Below are 8,790 nucleotides of genomic sequence, written 5' to 3' on the forward strand. Positions count from 1 at the left end.
CTTGGTTTCGAAAAATAGGTATGAAATGGTGGCCTCTGGTGCATTTTTGGGTCTGAAGTTTGAGAAAATATTATTCCTTTGCCAAAATAGTTGGGTGCAACTTTGATGTGTATAGGTCACTCCTCGGCAAATTGTATCCGGGCCTGTTACATTATTTATATGGCGGCTGCGTGAATTAAATTCTATCATTATCCATATTCTTGAATACCTTGTCTATGATATAATGACTTAACTTTAAACCTTTAACCTAACAACTGTGTTTATGTATATTGTTAATGTGGGCTATGTGTATAAAGAGCTGGAGTCGCTCCTCATGCGAATAGGATACTGAATGAGTAAAAAGTGAAGAAATGACGTGACAAAAGAACATTATGTAAAGTAAATACAGCTTATAAGTATCAAATTTGAATACAAAACATTTCAATCGGGGTGGTTATTAATATCGGCGTTTACAAAAACCACGGATGTGGTTATATACGAAAAAAAGACCAAATATACCCCACTGGAGTTAAAGAGAAACTATTTAAGGTTTTGAAAATTATATCGAATGGGAATGCCGAAAAGTTCATTAGTAAATAGGTCCTTTTTACAAAGTGCATGGGGGATGTAGAATGTTAAACACAACAGGAAACGGATATAGAGTACAGAGAATTCCTGCAACATTGCGCTATAACACTATTTTTAGTGTCAACCGGAATGAAGGTATCTATAAAAATTCGATGTATGTTTTCAAATTAAAATTAGGCAAGACTGTGCTTTTGGAGAACATGGTTACTGTCCTTGTATATTTCTAAAAAGTACTTAGTATTGAGAAGAACATTTTTAAGGTACGTATATTTAATTGAAATAAATCATTTATTTTCTGTTGTTTTATTGCGTTGATTTAAAACGTTTTGTGCGTGGATGCGGTAATACCTAGTTCATATTACTTTCTATTTATTCTTAACTGGTACATTGACCAGTAGTGGTATGCCGCAGTTTTTTTCAGAACGTTTAAATATATTAAAGAAAAACAACTATACTGTCATGATCTGTTAGGTGCCATATGTATTCTTTTTTTTTTGTAATGAAGACCCTGTGGTATTGCCATTATGGATGCCGAAAGAGCCAACTAATGTTTAGCTTTACTCTGATTTTGTAGACTTTGTAGCCTGAGGAAGGCTAACCTAACCGAAACGTTGGTAATAAAAAATAAAAGTGGCATGTTATTATTTGTAGTTTTGACAATATAGAATAATTAGGCAATTAAAAAAACCTTTCAGCATCAAATATCAGGGCAAAATTAGTAAAATTTCGTTTTAGTAAAACCATATAGATTCATATTTCACAAATACATCTGTTAGCGTCTTTATAATTAATGAGCCGTGTCATGATAAAACCAACATAGTGGGTTTGCGACCAGCATGGATACAGACCAGCCTGCGCATCCGCGCAGTCTGGTCAGGATCCATGCTGTTCGCTTTTAAAGCCTATTGGAATTGGAGAAACTGTTAGCGACCAGCATGGATCCTGACCAGACTGCGCGGATGCGCAGGCTGGTCTGGATCCATGCTGGTCGCAAACCCACTATGTTGGTTTTTTCATGGCGCGGCTCAATTATAATGTCTTATAACAAGTAGTTAGGTACTAATCGCTAAATAATTGTCACAAAAACCAATCTAAAACCAAGCAAGTACTGTTTAGATACACAGAAATATGAGCCTTTGTTTCGAAATATAATTTAATGGTATTTTTAATACTCAAAATAGTCGTATATATAAGAAAATTAATTAGTCTCGTTAAATAAATTATTTTTACAAAATTAAGTACACAAATTAAGAGGTTTATATTTTGAGAGGGACGCTTGCGTTCAAAACAAATATTTTACAAACATGGTATCTTGTACAGTGTTTTTACTAAATTTGCAGATGAAGTGCATATCATCAATATCAACGGCCACCGCCACGTGTGTTTGCTTATTTGGGTTGTGTATTAGCCATCCGACCTCCGCCGACAAAATTAACCACTGTTTCTGCAGAGTGAATTACAACTACACTCGTTGTGAGCTAAAAATAAGGGCTTTTAGTCACCATGAGACAGCTGTGCTGTTGTAGGGCAACTTTTGAAGTTGAGGTAAGAATCTTGTTTATTGCGTCCATAACATAACTGGCGTAGTGTGGGGCACTACAGGCAGATATTGGAACTAGAAAATCAGTATGCGTGTATGTTACGTTAGGAACGGAATAGTGTTTCCGTATTTCACAGACTGGGAATATGATGGTCAATTTCCAAATCGCTAGAAGCTGGAAAATGGTAAAGTAGTTATAGATAAGGAATATGATAATCAGTGCCTGAAACCATATAAAGGGTTCTGTAGTTATAAATTGTGACTGGGATAATCGTTTTCCTAAAAGACTGATGTTAAGGAGGGGTAATGTGATCTCATATTGGAACTGAGGTCGGTGGTCGGGAAAGGTGGACTTGAGTCACTGATTCGGACTTGGATAGCTAATTTCAACATAAATAAGAATGGGGAAAGGGGCGATAGAGATACTGCTTGTGACATAATTACAAACAAGTTATTTTCTCTCTTACAGAAATACAGTCACCATGGATACTACAACCGTGTAGAGGAATGTCACCTGATGGCTTGTTAAGCTTTTTTGATGCAGCAGCTCTCTTATTAATTGACCATTAAACAGCATCAAACATACTTTTGAGATAACGTGAATTTAAGGTATTGGGCCCCTAATAGTGATGTTTTAAAAATGGCATTTGCTTGGTATATTCTTAAAGTTGACCATGTTTCACACTGTGTTGCATATTTTAAACAACTTTCACCGTGCCGTGTTTTGTAAAAATTGTATAATATATGGTATTTCCTCAAGCTCAAGAAGAGACAAAATTCAATGTGATTGCCACTATCTAAAACGCTTGCAGAGAATTCATTACAACATTAATTTTGATAAAAGAAACATCAAACTATTGTTAAACAATTATAAAACACAAAATAAAACTTTATAAATTATTTTTGTCTACGGTGCCTGAAGTAAACAGATTTAATGAGACAGAATTCTAACTCCAACATTGAAAAATCAAGGTCGAATCCGGTGGGTCTGTTTTGAATTTTGCTCACTTCATTCAAAAATAACCTTGGGGCAATAGTAAAACCTACCTGCATTTCTTCCACAACATGTAATCTAACGAATGAAGGCAAAATAGAGAACTTTTACCGCATGTAACTCAGTATTTTTTAAAGATGTCTAACTCTACCCCTCCTGATTCAGAGGTAAATTCACATTAAACAGCAAAAAATCGCTTATAAAATGAAAATTTTCCACTTTTGTACAATTCATCCATAATTAGTCTTGAAAGGAGCAAAAACTTACTAGGAAAAAGGAAAACATGGGAAAAAAAGTTTGGTCCCAGTGGGGTTTGAACCTACGCCCTCCTGAAAATTGCAGTCAGAGTAGGTTTATGGTAGGAATTGAATACTCTTCAAAAAGGAGATACTCTATTACGGGTCCAATACCTTAAGATAAAGATCGACGAAAATGCTAAAATATAATTTCTAGGACTTAGTTTTTATAATATGTTGGAAAAGTGAGTTTCTATTTTAATATTTTCAAATATTACCAAACAGATGACTGAGCATAATCTTTTAGTTTGCTCAAATATATACACTTGAACATTACGTTTTTTCTACTCATTCTACGAATTTATCGTGTTTTTTTCTGCCTCTTTCATGTTTTTTCCCTTATGACGTATTTTTATCATTTTATTCATTTAAAATTACTCATTTACGGAAAATCTTTGTCATGTCAGATTTATTTAATTTATATACATTTTATATTGACATATATTTACCACAATAAAGCTTATTTTTACACAATACATTTTACGTTTTCGTATATTTCATACACACGACTGGCATATATCGACGTCTGAAAGTGGGTAGTAATATGAATTACTAATAATTCGAAGTTTCGTATGTACAAAGCAATTAGCATTGCTTGTTTATTCAGTTTGCTATATATTCAGACAATAACGTCTCCATTTGACGGTGTTGTTCGGATAGCCAGCAACAGAAACTATTAAACCGACCGAAAACAATGTAGACAGAAATAGAATATAATCAATGTCGAGGTCATAGCTATTCAGAATTAACTGTATTACGGTCTCGAAGCTGATAGTATACGTGTAACGTTAAAGAGTCAAGTTTCACATCTAACAGGTGCTAATGTAAACAGATTTCATGACCCAAAGTCCCGAAATGCTATGCGGCTTTGGTCTGTTGGGATTCACATACAGCAGTTATCTCCATAGGCAAGGTGTCATTGTCAAACCAATGTTCAGTTTTTGAAACTGATATGCCATATTTTACTTTTGAAGTGTAAAACTTCAAATGTTACAAAATGCAACAATAAGCAGATACTCTGAACCGAGGTCATGAAAGGCTATGTGACCTTGGTCTGCTGTGATTCACGTACAGCAACTATCTTCATAGACAAGTTGTCATAGTCAAAACAATGCTCAGTTCTTGAATCTTACATGCTATATTTTATGTTTCATTTGATTTTTTAATTTTTATGCCCCCGGCATCTACTGATGCGGGAGGTATATAGTGATCGTCCTGTCCGTCCGTCCGTTCGTTTGTTCGTCCGTCCGTCCGTACGAGGTTAACCAAATGGGACCGTTTCGTCTAGCATCAATACCCCTTTCTAGAATGACTTGATACTAATGCAGATGTAACCTGTGACCATTCCTCATCTTCAGACATCACCTGACCTCAGTTTGACCTTGACCTTGACCTCATATTGGACTTAGGTTGCTTTATATGGGCCATCTCTTGGTTAACCAAATGGGACCGTTTCGTCTAGCATCAGTACCGCTTACAAGAATAAATTGATACTAATACAGATGTAACCTGTGACCATTCCTCATCTTCAAACATCACCTGACCTCAGTTTGACCTTGACCTCGTTTTGGACTTAGGTTAGAAAAAACTATCACATTAAACACATTCTTTGACCAGAGGGCATGAAAGGCTATGGGACCTTGGTCTGCATTGATTCACTTACATAAGCTATCTCTATAAACAAGGTGTCATAGTCAAACTACCGGTAATTTATATTACATTACTACTTTTTACATTTGAATTGTGAAATTTCAGACACATGTCACACATTGTTTCTATAAAAAGATTTTTCTGACAAGAGGTCATGGAAGTTTTTGCGACCTTGTTCTGCTGTGATTCACAAACAGCAGCTATCTCTATAAAAAGGTGACTTAGTCAAACCAATGCTCAGTTCTTGAAACTTACATGCTGCATTTTACGTTTGTATTGTGGAATTTCATAGGTCACAGAATGTCATTTTAAGTAGATTTTCTGACCCGAAGTTATAAAAGGCTATGCGACCTTGGTCTGCTGTGATAAACGTACAGCAGCTATCTCTATAGACAAGTTGTCATAGTCAATATAATGCTCAGGTGTTGAAACTTATATGCTATATAATTATACGTTTGAAATGTGAAATTTCGTATGTCACAAAATAACACTTTAAACCTATTTTCTAACCCGAGGTCATGAAAGGCTTTGCGACCTTGGTCTTCAGCAGCTATCTCCATAGACAAGTTGTCATAGTCAAACCAATGCGCAGTCGTGAAACCCTCATACTATATTATACGTTTGAAGTGCGAAATTTCATACGTCACAAAATACAACTATTAACAGATTTTCTGACCCGAGGTCATGAGGGGCTTTGCGACCTTGGTTTGCTTTGATTCACAAACAACAGCTATCTCCATAAACAAGATGTCAGAGTCAAACCAATGCTTAGTTCTTGAAACTAACATGCTATATTTCACATTTGAATGGTGCAATGTAAAACGTAAAAAACAACAACAACAAAAAAAAAAAAAAAAAAAAAAAAAAAAATAAAAAACACTTAAAAAAATTTCCTGACACGATGTCATGAATGACTATGCGAGCTTGGTCTGCTGTGATTCACAAACAGCAGCCATCTCCATGAACAATGTGTTATAGTTAAACCAATGCTCAGTTCTTGAAACTTACAAGCAATGTGTTACGTTGAATGGTAAACATTCATATGTCACTAAATACCATCATTTTCTGACCCGAGGTCATGAAAGGCAGCGTCTGATGTTGAAACTTATCTTTCATGTTTTTCGTTTGAAATGCAATTGCTTTTTATTTGTTAAAAATTGTCACTATAAACAGATTTTTCTGGCCCAAGGTCCTGAAAGATTAAGCGATCTAAACGATTTTCTGACTCGGGGTCTATAAAAGGCTATGCGACCTAGGTGTGCTGTCATTCATGTTCAGCGGCAATCTTTATTGTCATTTCTTTATTATCAAACTAATACTAAGTTCTTGGAACTGATATGCTATGTTGCACGTTTGAAGTTTTAATTTTCATATCTCACAAAAACATCCAATACACAGATTTCTGACCTGGGGTCCTAAAAGCCTATACAACCTTGTTCTGCTGCAATTCACATACATCTGCTATCTCTTTGGTCAATGTGTGATCGTCAAATCAATTCTCAGTTCTTGAAACTGTTATATTATGTTTTACGTTTGAAGTATGAATATTCATATGATACAAAATGACATTGTGTGGGTCAAGCAAAACCAATGTCCTTTCCATAGATAATATTCTAAGAAACACGACTGGCATGTTTTTTTCTACATGTTGCTGAACAAAGTAGTTAAGCTTTTAAACATTGTATTTAAAAATGACTTTAAACCTGGAAAGGATCATCCCCGAATAAAAAAAAGTACCATTTTTATACATTATAGTGACTATTTGCAATATTCATGTTATAGGTCAAAAACGGCTGATGTAATAATTGAAAATTATTTTGAAATGTTGCAGGGTATTTGTCTGGGACTGTTTCAGAAAATAAAATGCCAACTTGTACTCTTGTCATTATGTCAAAGTGCAGTACTACCTACACTCCGAATCAACCCTATAAATATTTGTATGTACTGATGGCATTTTATGTAGTTTGACCTTAACAGGTGTTTTCTGACCCGAGGTCCTGAAAGAACATGAACGTTATCGTCACGGACAAGGCGTCAATGTCTAACCTGAACCTGGATCAATATTGTCCGGTGAATGGACGTCAAGACACATCGCCAAATGTAGCAAAAACATAGAAATCAGCCGTAACAGCAGACAAGATGAAATCAATTAAAAGCGTTTTTTTTTTATAACAGACTATCGACATTAATTCCGAAGAGAATGTCTTTTCGGAAAAATAATCACCACTTTGTACAATTATTTGGCTTACCTGCACACAGAATTACATAGAATTTATGCCAGTTCTATTCAAAGACTTCATAATCAAATATCGGGTGACATGTTTTCGTGTCAGTTTATAATATTCTTCCGTAAAATGAATTGTATCTTACATTTTTGTGTGAAAATGGTATACCACAAATCAGATTTTACCGTCTTGACAATTTGTTAGGAAGGAATGCAACATAAACGCTTGGTTTAAATATTAAGTCGAATAAACTCTTTATTCTGATTAATATATCCTTAACAAATTAAATTGAAAAAGAAAGAACATAGCAAAAACAAAATAATATCATCAAACAATCTGAAACTGTCTCTAAAGATTCCTCATATCTGCTAAAATCTCTTCTGTTTAGCACACAATGATGATAAGTGACATTTATATTTGTTCCGTCATATGATATATGTTGATCTTTCCGCTTCGATAACTCGCAGACACAACCGTCCGGAAAGGATGCAAGTGAGCACCACAATATAGCATTAACGGCATGTCTCCCCCCGCATAAGTTAAACATACAATATGTAGTATGAAGTATAAAGTATATTACAGGCTGTACAATTGCTATTTTGCGTCATAGAATTGCATTCACTTTAATACATTCTGAATGCACACTGTTGACCCTTATTTTGACCTGTATGCTGGTCTGACATATCGCTTTCATTTGTGTATTTTTTTACGGTCATTCTGACCAAGGGAACCTTTGTGGCCAATGAAACATACCGAAATATTTGTTCTTTGAAATTTCAAGGGGAAAATATAACAATTAGAATAAATTTGTTATTACTCTTATTCCTTTAGAAGTTAAAACAGTTATTCGATGACAGTAACGCCTAAACATATTTAATTCCACTATAGGGCTTCATTTTTAATTGTAGCTTATAAGTAAAAGATAATTATTAAATATTTCAAGCTGTTTCTGCATTTATTTCAGTTTCTTTGCTTGAACTTAAATCAATTTTCTTGACTGAAAATAAGCAAACAATTATGATAGCGAAACCAGCAAAAACTATATTAATAAAATAAAAGGCATAAGAAACAGAAAACAATGAGTTATACCCAGTAATTAAAATTATACAGTTCATGAACGGTATGTTTTCCTTTCCATGAATGGTATATTTTTCATGGCCGTTATGTTTTAGATCCGGAATGTACTGAACTGAATGTTAAATGTACTACAAAGTAAAGTAACCGTAAACCCGTAAACAACTTCCTAATGGTATATGTGTCACGATGATTGTCACATATTTTCCTCATCGTTTGACTCTTTGAATAAGCTACATCTTTATATGAGCCGTGCCATGAGAAAACCAACATAGTGGGTTTGCGACCAGCATGGATCCAGACCAGCCTGCGCATCCGCGCAGTCTGGTCAGGCTCCATGCTGTTCGCTTTTAAAGCCTATTGGAATTGGAGAAACTGTTAGCGAACAGCATGGATCCTGACCAGACTGCGCGGATGCGCAGGCTGGTCTGGATCCATGCTGGT

General features: G+C 35.0%; 1 long non-coding RNA gene across 2 annotated transcripts; it reads left to right on the forward strand.

The window, feature by feature from the left end:
- Positions 1 to 430: 430 nt before the first annotated feature.
- On the forward strand, positions 431 to 3,867 carry LOC123555625 (uncharacterized). Of its 2 annotated transcripts, none has more exons than XR_006687350.2 (3): positions 431 to 702; positions 1,908 to 2,112; positions 2,577 to 3,867. It is a non-coding gene; the product is annotated as an uncharacterized LOC123555625 (long non-coding RNA). The 2 variants fall into 2 exon arrangements; XR_006687351.2 differs by having other exon boundaries at positions 692 to 827.
- The last annotated feature ends 4,923 nt before the right edge of the window (positions 3,868 to 8,790 follow it).

The sequence above is a fragment of the Mercenaria mercenaria genome, chromosome 7, assembly GCF_021730395.1.
Source record: "Mercenaria mercenaria strain notata chromosome 7, MADL_Memer_1, whole genome shotgun sequence".
Taxonomy (NCBI): domain Eukaryota; kingdom Metazoa; phylum Mollusca; class Bivalvia; order Venerida; family Veneridae; genus Mercenaria; species Mercenaria mercenaria.